The following is a 20057-nucleotide window of genomic DNA, read 5'->3' on the forward strand; positions in this document are numbered from 1 at the left end:
TTTCAACAAACTCATCAATACTGATAAATACGATAAAACGAAACAAAACGTAATGAATTTATCAATAACTTTAATTTTTTTTTTTAATTAAGTTACTTTATTTCATTCAATAAAAAAAAATGAAGTTACAAAAAAAAATCTTTTGTCTGAATTTATTCCACTTAAACGAAACACTCACAAGGAGAAAAATCAGTTCCCAAAATCGTGATAAGCTTTTATAAAATTCGGAACCACAGTAATGGTGTTCCGATTGCCTGGTACATTTTTGGAATTCACAAACGCTTTTTCATGATTTTGAGAAATCATTTTTTTCCGTGTACAAACGTGGAACACATTTTAGTATGAAAATACAAAGGGACGAGTTGTTCCTCAAGGGTTTCCAGCAAGGCCTCAGACTGGCAAGTAATTAATAATTACTTTGATTTTTAGCTGGTAATTAGATAATTCTTTAATTACTTAGTAATTCATGGTAATTAGAGTAATTTAAAGTAATTAATTGGTAATTAAAGTAATTTTTGAGTAATTAAAGTAATTGATTTTTTTAAATTGTACTTCTTCAACGAAACTATTTACTTTTTATGTATAATCTATTATAACAGTATTTTATTTATTTCAAATAAGAGTGAAACACAAATATTAAAAAAAGACTGGTTCTGTATGTAGAAGGCCTTATTCACCATAGTTCTCTCCTAAAACTCTCCTAAAATTTATTTTTGTCATGTTGTTTATCGAAGCTGATTAACAACAAACGGCAACGCCATGATATATTACCTAGTGAAAAATGTTTTGTGAATCCGAAATCTATTCATTTTTATTATGTAATTATAAAAATATGTTTTTTTTTTGCAAGAACTACATAAGAATTGATTTATTTTTTATGCTTTTCCTTCTAATAGGCAGTCAAAATTATTTGAAGTTTATGTGGATCAAATATTTAAAACCAAAATGTACTTAATTATCATTGATAGAAACAAAGATTTCAAGTGATAGCCATTTAAAAATCAATAAAAATATGTTTTTTTTATAATCTGCAGAAATTGACAGTCCTGTAATATCTCTCTGTTAAGAGCTAAGCTATTTTCCCGAAAAATTTCCAAATGTTTCAATGTTAAAAATCAAACTCAGTGAAATTAATATCGACTAATATTCAGATGCAGAAATTATTAATCTTCTCATTGAAAGATGCCGGCGACAAAATTGGGCGAAAAGTTCACCGCCCGGAGATCGCGAGTTGGCGCGAGCGAATGAACACCGCGAAAAAAGATTCGGGGGTGCATTGGGGTTAAGTGATCATTTCGTCATTCGGTTTAATTAAACAATAATTATTTTTTCGTAAATATCGCTACTTTGATGCGATGTTATTCATTTTTACAGTAAATTAGGCATTGTTACATCAAATTTGACCTTTCAAACGCACTAGAATGGCCAAATTTTAAAACATCAATGTTTGCCAATTTGACCGTTTTACCCCCAATTCCCCTTGTAGAACAAAAGAAAAGTTCATCCGCGGTCTGTCAGCAGCGCGCTGTTTTGTTTGCTGGATCAACATTTGGAAATGTCGAACGTTGAAGGAAATCGCTCAAAAAATGGAAATTAATCGATTTCAAATGTTATGGCTGCAAATGAAAGGTAAGGGTGGCTAATTTTTGATTCCGATCTGTAAAACTAGTTCTGGCGAGGGTTCTGGGCACTGCGGCAATCGATTTTACCGGCGGGTTGCTTCCGGTTGCATTTGATTTGAGGAGAAGGTTTTTCAATCCACCAGGGGCTTGTTCGGGGGCAACAGTTTCGGTCATCCGGAACTTCCGGTAAGTTTCATATTTGCAGTGTTTAGCATGAAAAACAAACTTAGACCAATCTTTCAAATGTGCGCTCTTTTTGAGGAGGGGGCGCAAACCGAAGAAGAGCGCAACTCGGGGGAGCGTTATTTCGGGGTTTGAGCGCAAACCGAAGGAGCGTTATTGCAGGGTTTTGGCGGAAAATGAGATTTTCTTTTTTAATTTTATTTACAATTAAACGAAACATTTATATAAGGGGTCATCCACAAAACACTGATAATGGGCCATCCTCAAATCTGGGTATCCAAGAATTCCCGGATGTCATGGCCTAGAAAGCTACCTGATCAACGGAGGTCTCGACGGAGGTCTTTATGGGTGAATTAACCATCGGTATACACTCAAACCCCGATGGTTGGTCACTTTTTCGTTGGACACTTTTTTTGTTTGTACCCCGTTGGTTGGTCAAAGTCAAACTAAAAAGTGACGAACTGTCACTTTTTACACGGCGCTCACGCACACTATCAAAACACACGTTTGGTAGTGTGCGTGAACTCCGTGTAAAAGGGGTGTCAAACTAAAAAGTGACCCCGTTCGTCTGACAACAGTTTGTGTCAAACCATCTGGGTTTGAGTGTAGCTTCAGTGAACAACGATGGAGACACTGGGGTACGTTGGATTGTTATAAGTCTTCTAAGAACCATGTTGGATTATTATGGGTCCTCCAGGAACTCCCGGGAGTTATGACCTGATGATCCAAGGCTGTATATCATAGGTACTCACGATCTTGCTTTGCATTAGTGTGAGTGCATGACTCCGTGCCACTAAAACCAAAACAATAACAAACGAACAATGAACCGTGCCAGGAAAAGCAAAACATAAACAATGTCAGTGGCAGTGGAGTGAGAGAGTCAGATATAACGATTTTGACAACCGCACTACTACACACTCGCGAGTACCTAAGGTAGAAAGCCATGCTGATGATCTACCTAATCAACGGGGGTCTATATGCACCCAAAGTTAAAGCACAGACAAACAGACATGAAAGTTAGAACAAATTTTTGTTCAAAAAGTGGGACCAGTATAAATTTGAATTTGGTTTGCTCACTAACGACATCTATCTACGATTCCTAGAATCACTCTCTCCCAAATGACAGCTGAACATGTGTATCTATGTATGAGTAATCATGACAAAAGCGTGCATCAAAGGCAATCACAACAAAACGTTGAAAAGGCATTGTAAAGAAAAATTGTTTGCTTTCAATACAAGAGAGAAGACGTTCCGTTTCGACGGAAATTCCACATGTCACTGTTCAGACGACCAAAGGAAAATTGAGGCTGAAAGGACAGTTTATTTCTCCCGGCCAAGTAAAGTCTCACAATGCCAGCGATTGCCGTGCAGCTGACCAACAAAACGGTCGCCAAAACATCTTCTCCTGCCGGTTGTAAAGGAGGAGTAGAAGAATTAGTTAATAATCGGTTCCTAGCTAAAAAACGATGGGTCGGAGTAGGTTGGCGGTGGAAGACTCCACCCAGCTCGAAGTCATGATTTGGAGCCGGATCGATCATTACGGAGACCATGCACTTGATTCCGCGGAATGAATAGAATCACGAGGTGGTTCCGTACGGCCGCTTTCAGAACCTGTTGCCCCGGTGGAAGAAGCTGCGCTTTTTTATGCGGAGTCGTGGTTTGCCTGGGCAGATGGTTCCATCGGTGCAGTTTCTTTAATAATCGCTGCAAAAGTGGAACGATCTTTTCGGCGTGTTTGTTGCAACGTTTGTGTTGACTTGGTGGAAGGGTCCAGAATACTGCAGTGTTGATGGTCGCGATGCCCTAGAATAAGCTGACCTAAATAGCGACATTTTTTCAAAGCGTTGGCCATTCTATTCACCGATAGACGAGTGGGGTCTTCCACCAAGTCAACACAAACTTGGCAACAAACGCGCCGAAAAGATCGTGGCTGTGCAGTAGGTGGCATGTTCCGCTTTTAAAGCGATTTTTAACTGCATCGATGTAACCATCTCTCGTATGCCGATGCCCAGTTCTGGGTGTGGGTGTATTAACCATTGTAACTATAATCTTTTTTAGACTAAAAAAAGTTTTTAATTCAATCCTGGTCATAACTTAAAACTTTGCCAATGGTTGGTATTCAGAAAATCTTATCTCAAGATACAGATTTGCGAAAACATTCACAGCACTTGTGTATAGACAGACACCATTTTGTATGAAGAATATGAGGCAATAGTGCACAATAACTATTTTGGTCATAAAAAAACATCAATGGACAAGGTTTCATACAAATCTGAAAATGCAATCAAAAGTCGATTTGCAATAACGAAAGGAATTAAATACTTTGTTGAATCCAAATTAGCGCCTCATTTCTCTGTTTGTTTGTTGTTGTGCAGGTTTGGTTTCAAATATTTCGTTTGATATGTTTCACACTAGCGTGCCCAGCTCTTTGAGGAAGGTGGGGCAATAATATGGAAGTTTTGAAAAATACGTCATTTGTGGACACCCCCTGACCAAATGTAGAACAAATTTCTGAGGATGGTGGGGCAGTTGCCCCATGTTGCCCCACCCTGTGCACGCTAGTGATGTTTCAATTGGGCCCAAAGGTGAAGCTTACATTTGTGATATTATTGTTCACAACGATAAAGCTTATTTTTCTGAGTACAATGACACTTTGTACGACCGAGAAGGATTTAAAATCGATTTTAAATCAATTTAAAAAAAAATCACAGCTCGTTCTAAGTGGACCTTAGTTGATTCATCAAAAAAATGTTGTCCTGTCCTATTTTTTGCATTTAAATGAAAAAAAAATGATCAAAAATGGGTTTTAATCTTTTTTTTTACCGTTGAACATAACAATTGACTCAGGGCTTTAGGACCCTATTGTCTATATGGGTGAATTGATCATCGATGTGGCTTCAGGTAGCTTCAGTGAACAACGATAGATACTCTGGGGTACGTTGTTATCGATCATCCAAGAATTCTAGGAAGTGATGACCTGATGATCTACCTGATCAACGCGAAACTATATGGGTATATCAACCATCGGTATCGCTTCAAGAAGCTTCAGTGGACCATGATAGACACTTTGCACCATGCTTGATTGTTATGGGTTTCCCAGGAACTCTCGGAAGTCAGGTAAATCATCAGGTCATAACTCCCGGGAGTTCCTGGAGGACCCATAATAATCCAACATGGCGAAGGGTATCCATCGTGGTTCACTAAAGCTATCTGAAGCTATACCGATGGTTAATTCACCCATATAAACCATGACATCCGGGAGTTCTTGGACACCCAGATTTGAGGATGGCCCATTATCAGTGTTTTGTGGATGACCCCTTATATAAATGTTTCGTTTAATTGTAAATAAAATTAAAAAAGAAAATCCCATTTTACGCCAAAACCCCGCAATAACGCTCCTTCGATTTGCGCTAAAACCCCGAAATAACGCTCCCCCGAGTTGCGCTCTTCTTCGGATGCGCACCCTCCTCAAAAAGAGCGCACACTTGAAAGATTTTGTCTAAGTTTGTTTTTCATGCTAAACACTGCAAATATGAAACTTACCGGAAGTTCCGGATTACCGAAACTGTTGCCCCCGAATAAGCCCCTGGTGGATTGAAAAACCTTCTCCTCAAATCAAATGCAACCGGAAGCAACCCGCCGGTAAAATCGATTGCCGCAGTGCCCAGAACCCTCGCCAGAACTAGTTTTACAGATCGGAATCAAAAATTAGCCACCCTTACCTTTCATTTGCAGCCATAACATTTGAAATCGATTAATTTCCATTTTTTGAGCGATTTCCTTCAACGTTCGACATTTCCAAATGTTGATCCAGCAAACAAAACAGCGCGCTGCTGACAGACCGCGGATGAACTTTTCTTTTGTTCTACAAGGGGAATTGGGGGTAAAACGGTCAAATTGACAAACATTGATGTTTTAAAATTTGGCCATTCTAGTGCGTTTGAAAGGTCAAATTTGATGTAACAATGCCTAATTTACTGTAAAAATGAATTACATCGCATCAAAGTAGCGATATTTACGAAAAAATAATTATTTTTTAATTAAACCGAATGACGAAATGATCATTTAACCCCAATGCACCCCCGAATCTTTTTTCGCGGTGTTCATTCGCTCGCGCCAACTCGCGATCTCCGGGCGGTGAACTTTTCGCCCAATTTTGTCGCCGGCATCTTTCAATGAGAAGATTAATAAATCCAATGTAAATGTCACATTTCACATTATCCGTATTTTCAGCAACGGATTTTTTTTAATTTGCTTGAGAAAAAAACATGCAAGTTTTGTCAAACCAATGTTTGAAAAACATTTTAAAACTTTACGTTATTTTGATGAATTTCACAATTTTCATGAAGAGCCGCTGCAAATATTTGTCAAAGTTTATGTTTGGCTCGAAAAATCAGGGGCCTTTTTTCAAACAACTTCTATATTTTAATGGCATTCGACAAGCAATAAACTGAGAACAATTTTAAATTATTAATTAAAAATATTAAAATTCATATATTGAAGTAAAACAGTACAGTATTTTTTTTGCTTTTATGACAAATACGACTTCAAAAACGTAAGTCAACTTAAATAATCTTCTTTTGCAATTGATTGATAAGGGTTCGGTTGATTGAAACGTGAAACATAATGAAATTTCGAATCAGATAATGAACAGGTTAAATTGGCCATAAAACAAATATTATTGTTCATATCAATTGAGCTACTTATTTTTTACCTGAAAATGGTATAATAAAATACTAATGTCAATTTTATAATAAAATAAAACAATTCCAAATTTGTCAAATCAATTAACTCGCTGTAGGATATATTATGTAAACATCACCCAAAGTTTCAGCGCCCTCTAGTGGGGGGAATTTTTGACGTTTGATCGCCTATAGCTGTTTTCAATAAAAATTATACGCAAAATTCACAATATCCAGATTGAAAAAAACAGCATCATTTTTGAAAGAGCTATCGAATGAGCTATTTATAAATAATTTAGTTTAGAACCGTATAAATGAAAACTTAAATTCAAATTAAATGTTTTTTATCGCAGTGAAAAGTAATTAAGTAATTTATGTAATTAATCATTTTGGACCAGTAATTTGAGTAATTAATTGGCAGACTGGCAAGTAATAAACGCTTCTGGAAACCCTTGTTGTTCCTTTTAATTCCACTATACATTTGAGTAATTCTCTACGACTTTTGAAATTTTGTTTTTTTTTTTTTTTGGTTTGGAGGAAACCATGTCCATGCATTACCTATGTCAAAAGAAGTAAATTTTTTGTATGGACAATTGTCCACGAGGGGGCAAAAGTAGTTACACGGAGAGAATCAGATTTTTATTTAACTTTTTAACACTCAAAGTTAAATTCCTACAATACGATTTTTTTTAAATAACGATTTTTTCAATTTGTTAGGGTACCAAAAAAGACATATTTTGAGCCATACTGACCGAGCCACGTAGCCCAGTGGTAACGCTTCCGCCTCGTAAGCGGTAGATCGGGGTTCAAATCCCGGCTCGGACCAACACAACTGGTGATCTTTTCCCTTCTGGAATCGATTGCTTAGTAAAGGGAAGGTAGTGTATCGTCACAAACTGGACCTTATCACGACACCTTAGGGAGGCGACCTATGGAATGTTAACATTAACCTTAACATGTTGACATTAAGTTGAAAATGAAACTGCCACTGAATCCGCTTTGTAAATGCCGGCCCCGATACTCTTCAAGGGTGTTCCCCTCAGGAACTGGGAAAGATTTACTTTTTTTTTATACTGATGGTGCAAAATCTGGTTTAGGAAATAAGAATTTAAAAAATCGTGTTTTTATTGGAAAATATCGAACATCCTAAAAAAAATACTTAAAATGTACCGTTCTCAAGTAAGAGACACTTTTGAGTATTTATTTTCGATTTCTTTTTATTTTTATTTTGCATTTTAAAAATACTTCTGGAAAGAAAATCACATCTTAAAAAATATTTTTGTAAACTTAAGAAAATTTCTCATAACTTTGTAAATCGGACAATTAGTTTCTGAGATACAGTTTCACGAAGAGTTCAAATCGATGAAAGTTAATTTCTCTAAGTGTCACCTAATTAGCCTGTAATTTTGAACTGAAGATATCTCGAAAATTACTGTGTGTGTGTGTGTGTGTGTGTGTGTGTGTGTGTGTGTATGTGTGTGTATGTGTGTGTGTGCAACCAACCAAAAGGAGCCACGCGACCACTTCTTACAAATTGAGTTGTTTCCATGTATTTTTAAATCTACATTCTATACATGCAAATAACTCGCATAGGCATTTGGAAGGTGTTAGCTCTGACGAGCTTCGGTGACCCATTTCTACGCTGGCTAGCCGAGCGCGAGATACCTCAGCTTTTATCGACAAGCCCCGCCCTGTTGAACGTTTACACCAATCGGATTCAAACGTTATTTAGAACTTCCAAACCCTTGTAAAATGGACAAGGACCCAGCGCGTGTATAATTGATAGTAACAGTATTCCTAATTCCAGTCATAGCTCACCAAGCCGTGATGGCCCAGTGGTTAGCATTTTTGCTTACCAATCCAAAGGACAGGGGATCGAAACTCGACTCGAGCGACTTTGATTTTTCGTTCATGTTCAGAGTTTCAAGATTAATATTTCCTCGTTGGGAGCAGATGGGAATCGAACCCAGGACCATTCGCTTACAAAGCGAACACCGTAACCAGTCAGCCACGGCCTCTCCTGAAGATATCTCGAAAATTACTGGTCCGATATTCAATGTTGAAACTTGAAACTTTTGCAAAATTTTCTGTTCTTTTCAATAGAAATAATTTAAAAAATTTAAAATGTGGGCTGTAAAGGTCTAAAAATAGACATTTTACCTCATTTCAAATTTCAGACCAAAATTGCTTCTGGGGACGCGCAGTCCTGTTTTTTCGCGATAATTTTCGTCTCTTTTGTGTGACTGTTTGTGTGCATGGGGTGATTGGTCAGTATAATTTAATAATGCCGTCATAAGTTCAGTGCTTCTGGGGACGCACAATCCTGTTTTTTCGCGATAATTTTCGTCTCTTTTGTGTGACTGTTTGTGTGCATGGGGTGATTGGTCAGTATAATTTAATAATGCCGTCATAAGTTCAATGCTTCTGGGGACGCGCAGTCCTGTTTTTTCGCGATAATTTTCGTCTCTTTTGTGTGACTGTTTGTGTGCATGGGGTGATTGGTCAGTATAATTTAATAATGCCGTCATAAGTTCAGTGCTTCTGGGGACGCGCAGTCCTGTTTTTTCGCGATAATTTTCGTCTCTTTTGTGTGGCTGTTTGTGTGCATGGGGTGATTGGTCAGTATAATTTAATAATGCCGTCATAAGTTCAGTGCTTCTGGGGACGCGCAGTCCTGTTTTTTCGCGATAATTTTCGTCTCTTTTGTGTGACTGTTTGTGTGTATGGGGTGATTGGTCAGTATAATTTAATAATGCCGTCATAAGTGCAGTGCTTCTGGGGACGCGCAGTCCTGTTTTTTCGCGATAATTTTCGTCTCTTTTGTGTGGCTGTTTGTGTGCATGGGGTGATTGGTCAGTATAATTTAATAATGCCGTCATAAGTTCAGTGCTTCTGGGGACGCGCAGTCCTGTTTTTTCGCGATAATTTTCGTCTCTTTTGTGTGACTGTTTGTGTGCATGGGGTGATTGGTCAGTATAATTTAATAATGCCGTCATAAGTTCAGTGCTTCTGGGGACGCGCAGTCCTGTTTTTTCGCGATAATTTTCGTCTCTTTTGGTGTGGCTGTTTGTGTGCATGGGGTGATTGGTCAGTATAATTTAATAATGCCGTCATAAGTGCAGTGCTTCTGGGGACGCGCAGTCCTGCTTTTTCGCGATAATTTTCGTCTCTTTTGTGTGGCTGTTTGTGTGCATGGGGTGATTGGTCAGTATAATTTAATAATGCCGTCATAAGTGCAGTGCTTCTGGGGACGCGCAGTCCTGTTTTTTCGCGATAATTTTCGTCTCTTTTGTGTGGCTGTTTGTGTGCATGGGGTGATTGGTCAGTATAATTTAATAATGCCGTCATAAGTTCAGTGCTTCTGGGGACGCACAGTCCTGTTTTTTCGCGATAATTTTCGTCTCTTTTGTGTGGCTGTTTGTGTGCATGGGGTGATTGGTCAGTATAATTTAATAATGCCGTCATAAGTGCAGTGCTTCTGGGGACGCGCAGTCCTGTTTTTTCGCGATAATTTTCGTCTCTTTTGTGTGACTGTTTGTGTGCATGGGGTGATTGGTCAGTATAATTTAATAATGCCGTCATAAGTTCAGTGCTTCTGGGGACGCGCAGTCCTGTTTTTTCGCGATAATTTTCGTCTCTTTTGTGTGACTGTTTGTGTGCATGGGGTGATTGGTCAGTATAATTTAATAATGCCGTCATAAGTGCAGTGCTTCTGGGGACGCGCAGTCCTGTTTTTTCGCGATAATTTTCGTCTCTTTTGTGTGGCTGTTTGTGTGCATTGGGTGATTGGTCAGTATAATTTAATAATGCCGTCATAAGTGCAGTGCTTCTGGGGACGCGCAGTCCTGTTTTTTCGCGATAATTTTCGTCTCTTTTGTGTGGCTGTTTGTGTGTAATGTTCCGTCAGTGCAAGCGGGTGGTTGTGTTTGTGTGCAAAGTGCCCTTTCTTCATCATCGCTGGTTGGAAGGCAATTTGACGGTTGAGTTCGTTAGTTTTATCGCGTAAAACATATTTTGATTCATCAAGAACGTTGTGTGGTGCGCGAGTCTTTTTTTTGTGTTGAAAAGACCTTCCCATAGCTCCGTAGCTCGGAGGGCTCGACGTCGGTTGTTTGTGTGTTAAACCCTCTCCATAGCATCGTAGCTCGAGAGGCAACGATAATCAATACCTCATCTAGCTAACAGAAAGAAGATCGGAAGGCACTTGATGGTTGAGTTCGTCGCGTCGTTTCCGTAACAAATTTATGAATTAAATGGTTATATGATTAAAAATCAGACTACGCTATCATTGCAGCATTGCGTTTAACACCTCATTCTATAAATAAACATTATTTGGCTTTATCTTTCCACAGCCGGCTGTCTAAGATGAATTCATTTCATTTAAAATTAAACAACAGTTAAACGGGAAATGTCTCATCCGCAGCATCCGATTGTTTGCCTTGAGAATAATATATAAAACCTTTCAACAAACACTATGATTTTGGGTCGCATCATCATCTTCTATGATGAATCCTGACCAAGCACCCTATCCTACTAAAAAAATTTTCAGGTTCCTGGCGCTTGTGGGGTGTAAGCACAGAGTAAATCAGCTGCCCTAGTAGCAACCTGCGCTAACTAACATTCCCGTCCCTTAAAATCGAGGTCTACAAACTGACATGGCGGGCGCCGTTGGTGGCCAATGACTGTTACCTATTCGCAACTGATCTAGCTTTAGCAATCATGGTGTTTTATCTTTTCAGCGCATTCATACATGCTGTTGATAAGAGAAACACCACTAGATCGTCGAAGCCTATAATCAGTAGTGCTGAAAGGATATTACGGTTCTGTTCAGCAACGGAGGGGCAACCATGGGTGATCTCTCATGCTCATGCTCATGCTCATGCTCATTTCAAATTTCAGACCAAATTATATATTTTTAAAATATTTTTATTAAAAATTTAAGAAAATATCACATAGTTTCAATTTTTAACATAGAAAATTGAACCAATAGTTTCCGGGATATAATCAGTTGAAAATTATTGAAATAGTTGATATTTATTTTTATTGATTAGAATTTTTTGTGAGGCTGTGTCTCAGAAACTTATTGCCCGATTTTCAAAGTTACAGTGTGAAAATTATAGGACATTTTATCAGCTTTTCAAAAATATTCTTTTCAGATGCTCTTTTTCAATAATTATTTTCAAAACTAAAAAAACCTAAAAAAAAATCTAAATTGTAAGCCAAAAGTAGCCATATAACTTGAAAACGTTACATTTTATCAAAAGAATTGTAAAGAACTTCTCAATTCTAAATTTTATTTTGCTTTCAAAAAATATTTTTAGTATTCCAAAAAACATTAATTAAAACAAATATTTATCCTACCTATAACTTTCTTGAAAACACCAAATCGATCAGAAAATCTATTTTGAAGATACAGAATTTCATACAGTTACATATCAATTTTGTATGACCAGCTCCCAAAATTGTATGGAAAAACTAACGATGCATCTATAGAGGATGCAAGGATGAAGAAAAGTCGATTTGCAAATCTAAGAGAACTACTCATTTGTGGAAATTTGTCAATAGTATGCATAATAGGATGGTGAAAGAAAAATGAACTTAATGCTTGGGTTTTAGAAAAACATCAAAAGAATAACATTATTTTGATCGTCCCTACTTTATAAGACCACGTTTATTGCTATACAAAAAAAAAATCATATTCTAAACTTCTTTTTCTGTAATTTCATGAGTGAAAATAAACTATAGACTGTTTATTAAAAATTATCAAAAAGGCTATTTATCATATAAAAATGATATCTGGGCTAAACAAAATTGAAATCAATATACCGTAAACCGGGGTGACTTTGATAGGATTTCAATTTGTTTTTGGAATATTTTCCAACAGGTAAAGTTTTTCTCAAGATTATTATTTTTAAAACATGTACTGGGGTAGACCACACAAAGTCCATGCACTATTTCGGAAAAAAAGTTTTCAATAATGTTTAGAAAAATAGTTACGTTAAAAATTCTTAGTTTGAATTCCGGGGTGACTTTGATAGTCATAGTTTTTCTTGTTAAAATCATATTTAAGATGTTCAAACTTCATTTGTACGTTAAATGTACCATCACTAAAGTAGCTGATATAGTTTTTTAAGAAAAAAAAAAAATTATATTTAGTTAACTAAGTGTATAAGCTTTTAAGCAAAATACATATAAATTTTAGGTAAAATTGTTAAAAAGTCGGAATTTTGCCTGAAATTTGTTAAAACTAGTTTGGTTTATAAAATTATCGATTTATATTGCATTTTATACTGAATTCGAAGCACGAATCACAAGTTTTCACATTTTACATGACATTTGTTCAACTGAAATTGCCTTTAAATTTAGAGAGTTTCTATAATTGTGTTTCAAAAACACATATTATTTATGTTTTACAAACTTTTTTAACCTTCTCCTAGTGGAAAATTGTCCAAAGAATCCGAAAATTCATTCGTTTTCCGATTAAAAATCTTGTTAATTGAGAAAATCATGACACTTTGAGAAGTTTAAAATAATGACTTTCATCAACATTTTCTGAACTATAGTTAACTAACTTTTTAAACTTTTCAAAATTTTATGAAAAGTTCTTCTTGAGGTACTTTGAACACTTCTCTACCACGATCAGTATGTTTCTAAACCATTCCTTACATATTTTAATTGTACTCTTCATTTTGCGGAAAAATCGCAAACCTATCAAAGTCACCCCGGCTATCAAAGTCACCCCGTTTTACGGTACGATTATATACCATTGATGGCACTTTTAAGTTAAATTTTAAGTTCAGGAAGGTTTTTAAACAGAATACGAGTTTACATAAATACTATTTCACTTTTGAATAATAAATAAATAAATATTTTTAAGTAATTATAATTTAATTTAACCCTCTACAACCCAATTCTGCCTCCAGACGGCCTTCGATCTAACAATTCGCTTAAAATCAATTTTCAACCAATTTATGATCTTTAAAATGCAATGGAAAAAAGAACTCTTAAAAATTTAGAAAAATTCAGGGTTGGAAGTTTTAATTGTTTATGTGACTTTGCCAATGTTTTTAATTTTTTTTTTTTTTTTAGAAGTCAGCTTTAGCTGTGTTTTTTACTAACATTTCCTATATATTAAGGCAAAAGAAGTATGGAGTATTATATATAGTGTCCCAGGCTATGCCTCTACGTATTTTTTTTTATAATTTTAATGATAATGGTGCCATTCCATAGCAGGAAATGTGAAACACAAGCAAAAATTGCCTGTAAAAACATGAAAAAATAGAAAGGCAAAATGTTATAATAGAAAGTGGTAGAATAGGCCAAATACTTCCAAAAAGAAACATAAACTGAACAAGATAAATGCAAATTAAAATACTAAAAATGAAACAAGAAAAACATAAAACCGGAGAAGTTAAGTTCTTCGTAGAACAAAAGTTGCTTAAAATGACATCCTAAACAAGGGAAAAATATTTTTTTTGAAAAAAATTGAACAGTAGAGGGTTTTAACTAAATTAGTTTTTTTTTTAACATTTGAATTAGAATTCCAAAATCCGCAAATTTGATGGTCACGAAATCATTTGAATTCTAAGTGCCCTCCTCCGAACAACCATATTTTCTCACATTCAAAAAAAAAAAACCTGTCACTTGAGGGTGAAAGACCCTGTGGGAAACCTACCCAACCAGCAAGGAAAGCCCAAGTTAACCGATCCGCAAAGGTGATAGAGCCGTGAAAAGTGACCTCCTCCACTGCCAACATTTGGCCGTGGCTCGAACCTCCCCACCGGATAAACCCCAGCGCGAGTTTGGCCATCATGATTTTCATCAGCCAGAAAACAACAAACGAGAAGGGGATTACCATAATGTTGAATAATTCAGTTTTTCTTTTCTTTCTTTCTTTTTTTGGCAAATTGAGTGAGCTTTCCTTCGTTTTCGCTTTCATAAATTAAGAAATTTCCTTTTCATCATGCGGGCAGGCAAGCAAGCTCAGCCACCGCCAGTAAATTAAAATGCTGAAAATCAAATAAAAATAAGCACGAGGAAAATAAACACGCCGACGCCGGCGCGAAAATGTGAACGAACGGATAAGAGAGCGATGGGTTTCTTCTTCTTCTTTTATTTATGTGTCGGATTGCGCGATTCCGAGTTGTATAATTTTCAAACGCCGCCAGTCAATTTGGGCGTAATTCTCACCGGCATCATCATTGAGAGGAGGCTCGATGGACATTACGCTTTTTGTGTTGTTTTTTTTCCTTCTCTGACTTCATCGCTGTGAGCTTTTTCAATCAAGACATTTTTCTGCGCTGATTACTCTGCCATGCGCAGAATAAATAGTTGAGAGAAAATGATCTGCGATTGGACTTATACAATCCCTTGGGTGTAAAATGTTGATGTTATCGTAAATTAACAGAAAAAATCATAGTTTAACATACAAACTCAGACAGATAAATAAATTTTAAGTTCTGAAGTAGTCGATTGATGCTAATGATTGCGGTTTTTCGATAATCGTAACCAGCCGAATGATTAGATTGTAATACGCGGCGAGTAGTTTGTGAGCGCACCCATTTTGAACGATGATTATTGAGACATAAACTAGTAGAGCGCTAAGTCACTTTTAAGGGGGTCATGTAATCGGACCAGCAGTGTAATGGGGGGCTGATTCATTTGAACGCTTAATAAGAGTGGGTCAAAATGTATTTTTCTGCATTTTGCTAGATGTATCACGTAACTGAAAATCAAACCGTATAGTTTGTTTAATGTTACCTTAGCAATAGTTTGTGCAATAATTTACAATTTATTGATTTATAAGCAATGCTTTATGGGCCATTCTCACACACACAGCAATTGCCCCAACCCTTCTTCGATGTGCGTAAAACTTTGGTTTTAGAGAATCCGAGGTTCATATCTCGATATCTCGTGACGGAAGTGCGGTACAAACCCTTACATTTTTGAACATCCGAAAAAGACTTGTTTTCAATAATATGTAGTCTAAATGTTGATGTTTTGGAAGTTTGGAGTCAAACGGACTTTAATGTAAAATTAGACCCGATTGGATGGCGTTTTAAAAAATTCCGATAAAATGTATTGTTACATAACTGTAGGAATGTTGGTAAATATCATTTCATGGGAAATTTAATGTGCTTTTCGAATCTGGAATAACCCCGAAGTGTCATTTTTATGTTCAGAACAAAAAAAAAATCATTTAAGATTTCTTGTTTTTTTTTTTTTTTTTTTTTTTGCAGGGTTATTCTATAGAGAGTAGAAATATCTTATAAAGTTGTAAAACAGACAAATAACTAAATTTTGTTATTTTGTTTTTTTTTTGTTTTTCTTTTCTTTATTCGATGAAAACACAAGCCCCTCATGAGCTGTGTCTGGTATTCGTTCAATATTTTTTCACAAATAGGCACAAAACCACCTCATCTCATCGCATCAACATGTACACAAAACTCAAATGATACAAGACGGGGTCACTATTTAAACAAACTAAAAGTGTATCAATATTGTCTGCCTGTGTGGATCAATCGGACCGCGCACTGGACTCACAATCCAGAGGTCACCGGTTCGAATCCCGAGGCAGACGCAAAAATTCTAAGTGTTGATATAGGTATTCACACTCAGGAGACCCAGGAGGCAGAGTCTTGTCGCAAAAAGAACGATACACGTCTGTGGATCCGTTGACGAACCCGCAAGGTTTAAGAGGGCCACATTATAAGGTGTTACGTCGATTCCGTTTTTTCCGAATCAATATTGTAGAAAATTGAAGAAATAAATAATTTATAGACCTAAGTAGTTTGCATGTAATTACCACGAGTTTTCGCAATTTTAAGATTTTTTTTTTTTTGTAAAAAGTTGGTCGATGTCAATCATGGTTTATTTAACTAACTTTTTCAAACCTTTTGCCTTGCTCACCTTACTGAGGAAAGGCTATAAAATCACTCGAAAAATGAACTTTTTATTTAGACCTCCTAGACCGACCGTCATTTAACCGGATTGACTCAGAATCATCAGCTGAGAAAATGTCTGTGTGTTTGGCTGTATGTAGACATGTGTGTTCAATGTCACTGGAATATCTCGTCACTAACTGAGCCGATTTGGACCATATTGGCCTCATTTGATTCGTCTTGGGGTCCCATGAGTCCCTTTCGAAATTTAGAAGATGATAAAGCAAATCAAAAGTTATGCTTAAAAAGCTGCTGCATATAAATTTCACAATTTGCAAAAAGGGTGGTTTTTGCAAGGAAACATGCTATATTATATATTTTTAGAAAGGTTCTGAAATTACCTTTCTTGTGGATTCAGAATGTTCACGATCTGACTTACCTATCTAAAATTACACGGCGGTGTATGTAAAATCTTGACAAAAAGTCTGTAGGGGAAATTCACTCTATAAATCCAGAGATTTTTTTTTTTTGTTTTTTAAAGGACCAATAAACTATTGTCTTTCACATGTTTATAGGACCTAATAAAAAAAAACTCTAGAAATGATAGGAAGGCACCAACCACTTAAAGGTGGATTAAGCAACGTTTATTTTTTTGTGAAATCGCAAACCCCTTGTGATTATACATAGTTTTTTTTTAATTCTCTGTTCTTCAATTTTTATTATATTAATACACTTTAAAAAATAACCCTGAAAAGAAACAAATAAAGTTTTAAAATAATTTGGAAAATTTCTCAAAACGTCTTTTTATGCATTTATAATTAAATAAAGGCTTTTTGAACTTGAAAAAATGTGAATTTTTAGATTATTAATAGAATTATTGATATTTAGTAAATTTTTGATGTAACATTACACGTTTTTTTGAGACATTGTCTGTTCTTCAATTTGTATAATATTAATACACTTTAAAATTTAATCCTGAAAAGTTACAAATAAAGTTTTCAAATAATTTCGAAAATTTCTCAAAAGTTCTATTTATGCATTTATAATTAAATAAAGGCTTTTTGAACTTGAAAAAATGTGAATCTTAGGATTTTTTTCATAGAATTATTGATATTTAGCAAATTTTTGACACTAGCCCTACAGGAATAGTGGTGAATTTACACATTTTTGATGTAACATTACACATTTTTTTCTGACATAAATGGTGTACCCATTCCAAGATGTTATATTACCATGCTTTTTTTATCGTGTAACCTAATGTAAATTAAGGCATAGCTGTACACTGTAAAATGATAAAACAAATCTGTCACAAATTTCAATTTTGATTTAAAAAAAAGTACAGTTGTATATAACGGAACCCATTTGTTATAATTCTTGGTAAGACGATTTAGAACATTAAATTTAAGATACACATTACACATCAGAGTTAACCCAGAAACGATTGAATAAATATGTGCACGACATTCGCGGTGATGCACCGGAGTGCATACACGGAACCGTTACAAAGGAGAACATAACTGCATCGCACGAACCAAAATCCGAAACGAAAGTCCGCGCCATTATCTCTCTCGTGGTCGTTATCGTATCGTGGTGGTGGTGTTTTCACGCATTTATGTATGATAAATCACCTCATTTAATTAATTAACGATAAGTCAACACGCGACGACCATGGCCAAATATGTGCGTGTGTGTGTTTTTCGCGTGAAAAAGAAGAAACTTTGGCACAGTGCAGTTGCGCTGATGGCCTTAAGCCACTTTCGCCCACACACCCTTTTGTTCCGGAATGGGACACAAACAAACTCGGGGCTCCTCTTTCGGTTTCGGTTTCGTGCCACGAAGATCGCGAACACATTTCGCACATCCGCAATCCACGCGGCAGAGCATCCTCATTATTATGATTATTATCACTTCGCGGGTGAGGTTTCGGCCGAGCCGAGGAATTTGGAATTCAGTACACGCGTTTGAGTCATTGGCGTGTTTGTGTGTGACGTGCTTAAGTGCATTTACGTTTCGGCACACAAACGCGCGTTTTTTTGTTGTTGCTTAAAACGGATCAAGAGGAGTAACGCAAACGCTGCGAAAGCAGATCAAAGCTCCAAAGTTTGGCTGCAACCGTCGAAATAGAAAGTGACCGCCATAATTTAGCGAACGTGTGTGCGGCGGCGGTATTTTATTCGGTGAAGTACCAGTATAATTTGGCAGTTTTAAGCCCATCATGTCATTAAAGTTAGAGTCGTTAAATAGTTTTGCGAAATGTTTTCCGGGACAATTTCTCGTCAGGGCAGTCAACAAGAGAATTTTCTCTTTTTTTTTTTTGTTACATGAGCATTGCTTTTAGCATTTGCGAATATTAATTCGGTATTTTTTGTCTTTGTCCTTTGACTTTCCCATATATTCCTAACGTCTTTAAAATAGGTTCAGAGGTTTCTTTATATAAATTTCCATACAAACTTGAGCTGTCGAAACAAAATTTCTATGAAAACGTTAGAAATCCTGTAACTGAACCAGGGATTTTTGTCAAAAAAAGATTTTATAGTAAAAAGTGAAACAAAAGAAATCCATGTCTTAATCATAACATACAACTTTGCCAAACATATGAAATCTATCAGAAAATCCCTGCTCCAGCAAGTCGAACTTAAAAATAACAAATTGTTATGATAATATGATTTGTGCACAGCTATACCAATGAAAAAGAATGATCATTGAGGAAAATACACGCAATAAAAATTCAGCTTTTTTATAATTTACCTATAAACAGGAAGTAAATTCTTTGAAAACACACAGATTTTCGTGAAACTTTGTCCTACTAGATAATTTTGATCCCTGATAAAAAATATGAGGTTCATTTAAGATGTCAAAGACTACCTTTACTGCTCAGAATAAAGTTTTACCCAAATCAAAGACCAACCTTTTCTGATTTCGTTTGAGATTAAACAATGGGCCCTATAACACACGGAAGAAACACAGTTTCCAAAATCGTGAACAAGCGTTCATGAAATTGGGAAACAAGAACAAACTGTTCGGATTCCATGACTCGTTGTAAAAAACGTACTAACAATGCACAGTGGGCAAAAACGGGTGAAAAAACTGATCTTTTGATGCCATCAATTTCTGCCTATCGAAGTATCATTTTTAATGTAAAAAAATACGAGGAATCGATTGGTGGTACTCTCATTTGCGGCAAATGACAGGAAGTGGTCCATTTTACCCCATTTAGCCTTTTTTGGGGTGTTTTTCTCGAATATCTTCAACTGCCGTAGTTTGCCGCACTTCTAAAATATATTATTTTATGTAAAAAATCACGAGAAATCGATTGTTGACACTCTCAATGGCGACAAATGACGGCCTGGGTCCATTTTGCCCCGTTGCAATGTCAAGAACGCTTGCTCACGATTTTGGAAACAAATTTTTGTCTGTGCAGGGGCTAAGATTCACGAATACTTGTAACGTGATTTGGACAGACTTTGACCAAATTGTCAAAAGTATTGATTTACATGGATTTCACACTTTTTTATCGTTGTACAAATATGATTTCGTGACCTTCACTTTGCATACCAACTTCTTCAAGTATATTTCTTTGAAGGATTATCGCCAAATTTGAAAATACCATCCATTCCACCACTTCTTAAGAATCACTCACGCGAAAAGCTTTTAAGCGCGACTCAATTCATCACCACACGCAGAACATG

The 20057-nt window shown here is 36.2% G+C and overlaps 1 protein-coding gene across 2 annotated transcripts in view; it reads right to left on the reverse strand.

Annotated features, from left to right (window-relative positions):
- The window catches only part of LOC120424549 (rho GTPase-activating protein conundrum), a 162671-nt gene that overhangs the window by 122916 nt on the left and 19698 nt on the right, over nucleotides 1–20057 (reverse strand). The gene's annotated exons all lie outside the window — the stretch shown is intronic.

The sequence above is a fragment of the Culex pipiens genome, chromosome 2 (genome assembly GCF_016801865.2).
Source record: "Culex pipiens pallens isolate TS chromosome 2, TS_CPP_V2, whole genome shotgun sequence".
In the NCBI taxonomy this organism is placed as follows: domain Eukaryota; kingdom Metazoa; phylum Arthropoda; class Insecta; order Diptera; family Culicidae; genus Culex; species Culex pipiens.